This window comes from Mastomys coucha, unplaced genomic scaffold, assembly GCF_008632895.1.
Source record: "Mastomys coucha isolate ucsf_1 unplaced genomic scaffold, UCSF_Mcou_1 pScaffold15, whole genome shotgun sequence".
In the NCBI taxonomy this organism is placed as follows: domain Eukaryota; kingdom Metazoa; phylum Chordata; class Mammalia; order Rodentia; family Muridae; genus Mastomys; species Mastomys coucha.
In genome coordinates, this window is record NW_022196897.1 from 3,204,002 (window position 1) to 3,207,319 (window position 3,318).

Here is a 3,318-nt window from a genome sequence, read left to right on the forward strand (position 1 = left end):
AAAGGATTTTACCTCCATCGTAGCTAAGCTGAGAGTTGACAGTTCTGCACCAAGGAATGAATTGTAGGCATGATGTTTGGATACAGACTTCCTGCCATGGTCAAAGCTATTTGACTTGAGTGAGTGATTTGATTCTCAGTCCACAGAGAACAGGTTACATTCATTTAAGAAATGTTGTATGTATTAAGGTGGTCTATCCATAAAAGTCATTCATCAACTGTTTCAATGAACAATGGTTCTGCTTGGAGGGTAACACAGACATTAGGTGAGGGTAAGAATTTGGTTCATTAACTGTGATAATTTGGAAAAGCCTTCATCTCAGAGAAAGAGTAACTTATAAAGTCCTCTTCGTCAAACTTGATTCTAGAGTTACAAATGTCAAGCAAAGCATTCAGTCTCACTCTTTGTTGTTCTTTTATAAGCCACCTCCCAATTTAATAGTCTATGTCTCCCTTGGGTATATAAATACTTTTGAAATATATAAGCTGTTTTGAAAACCATAGTATATTGTAAAAGCAGAAAATAAACAATACTACTAATACAGAGGCTGAGATAGGAGAAGCAAGATTTCAAGACCCCTATGTTGTACACAGCGAGACACTGTCACGAACAAACAAGCTGAAAGTGTATATACATTGTACAATATTGGACATATTTATCCAATTACCAAATTAGAGAGACCATTGGATGATAATCAACAAATTTCTAATTCCTCATATTTTTGGATTCCAATCGATTAGGATATATTGGTAATATGAATTTAAATTTTAAGATATTAAGAACAAGTAATTGTCACTTCCTGTTGTTTTTGTTGTAAGAGGTGGAATTAGGTTTGTGTGGATTTGTTGAAAGATGATTTTCTTGCTTCTTCTAGGGTGTAGTTTTGCTCCTTATGTTGGTGTTTTCCATCTATTATCCTTTGGAGGGCTGAGTTTAAGGAAGGATATTATATAAATTTCATTTTGTCATGGAGCATCTTGTTTTCTCTATCTATGGTAATTGAGAGTTTTGCTGGGTATAGTAGCCTTGGCTGGCATTTGTGTTCTTGAAGGATCTCTATGATATCTGCCCAGGATCTTCTAGCTTTCATAGTCTCTGGTGAGAAATTTGGTATAATTCTGATAGACCTGCCTTTATATGTTACTTGACCTTTTTCCCTTACTGCTTTTAAAATTCTTTCTTTATTTAGTGCATTTGATGTTTTTATTATGTGACAGGAGCAATTTCTTTTCTGGTCCAGTTTATCTGGAGTTCTATAGGCTTCTTGTATGATCATGGGCATCTCTTTCTTTAGGTTAGGGAAGTTTTCTTCTACAATTTTGTTGAAGATATTTACTGGCCCATTACCTTGGGAGTCTTCACTCTCTTCTGTATCTATTATCCTTAGGTTTGGTCTTCTCATTGTGTCCTGGACGTTCTGGATGTTTTGGGTTAGGAGCTTTTTGCTTTTTGCATTTTCTTTGACTGTTGTGTCAATGTTTTCTATGGTGTCTTCTGCCCCTCAGATTCTCTCTTCTATCTCTTGTATTCTGTTGGTGAGGTTTGCATCTTTGACTCCTGATTTCTTTCCTAGGTTTTGTATCTCCAGGGTTGTCTCCCTTTCTGATTTCTTTATTGTTTCTTTTTCCATTTTTAGATGCTGGATGGTTTGGTCATTTCCTTCACCTGTTTGATTGTGTTTTCCTGTAGTTCTTTAAGGGATTTTTGTGTTTCCTCTTGAAGGGCTTCTAGCTGTTTACCTGTGTTCTCCTGTATTTCTTTGAGGGAGTTATTTATACCCTTCTCAAATTCCTGTATCATCATCATGCAAAGTGATTTTATGTCTGAATCTTGCTTTTCCAGTGTGATGTTGTGTCTAGGACTTGATATGGTGGGAGAATTGGGTTCTGATGATGCCAAGTATACTTGGTTTGTGTTGTTTATTTTCTTATGCTTGCCTCCTGCCATCTGCTTATCTCTAGTGCTACCTGCCCTTGCTAAATCTGACTGGAGCCTGTCCTTTCTGTGATCCTGGTTGTGTCAGAACTTATCAGGGTCAAGCTGTCTCTGTGATCCTGTGTTTCTGGGATCCTGTGATACTGGGCTTCTCAGAGTGCCTGGGAGTAGAGCTTCCTTTGGGTTTTGTGGGACTGGCTGTGGAGCTTGCCCCCAAGGTCTGCTCAAGACACCAGCCCAGATAGACCAGAAGGAACCTGAGTCACTGGGCTGGTAGAGTTCCTGTGTGCCTGGTCCTGCTGGTCCCAGTTACTCCCAGTGTTGGGACAGATGTTGTGTCCTCCACATCTCTGATCCTGGGGTTGTTAGAGTGCCTGGGAGTGGAGCTTCCTCTGGGTGTTATGGGACTTGCTGCTGGTCTTCTACTTGTTTACTCGTGTTCTCCTGGAATTCTTTAAGGGATTTTTGTGTTTCCTCTTTAAGGGCTTGAACCTGTTTACCTGTGTTTCTTTAAGGGAGTTATTCATGTCCTTGTTAAATTCCTCTATCACCCTCATGATATTCCAGTGTTTTGGAATATCCAGGACTTGCTGTAGTGGGGGTACTAGGTTCTGATGAAGCCAAGTAGTCTTGGATTCTGTTGATAAGATTCTTGCATTTGCCTTTTGCCATTTGTTGATCTCTGGTGTTAGATGTTCTTGCTGTCTCTTGCTGGAGCTTGTTCCTCCTGTGGGTCTGTAAGCCTGTGTCAACACTTCTAGGAGATCAGCTCTCCTATGGTAAGACCTGTGCAGAGAGCGGTGTGGATCGGTTGTCCTGGGGCCAGAGCACACCCTGGAGACAGGCTCTCTGCTTGAGGGAAAGTTGCAGAGAGGGCTGTGGATCTGCTGTCCGTCCTAGGTGTAGATGGAGGTAGAAAGGATCCTGTCCCAGCTGCCCTGCCACTTCTGAGGCCTATGCCTCTCAGCTGGTCCTGCCTTAGAAATTCGCCAGAGGGAAAATGGCAATCTCACCTCAGGGTACATTTCTTCTTCAAACTACCTCAATATACATGGGTGCCTATAAATAAAATGTCATCTAAATATTGCTGAAATGAGCTTATAAACATTATTGGAAGCAGATAGCTTAAAATTAGTAGATATAATTAATGTATGGTCCTCTGTAAAATTATCTTTTTTATGATTTTTTTCTTTTTTCTTTCTTTTATTTTTGTTTATTTATTTATTTATTTATTTTAGATATTTTCTTTATTTACATGCGAATTTCTCCATTCCCAGTTTCCCCTCCAAAAAACAAAAAACAAACAAACAAACAAAAACCCCTGTTGCCTCCCCGCTCCCCATGCCTGCCACCCCGCCCTCTCCCACTTTCTGGACCTGGCAT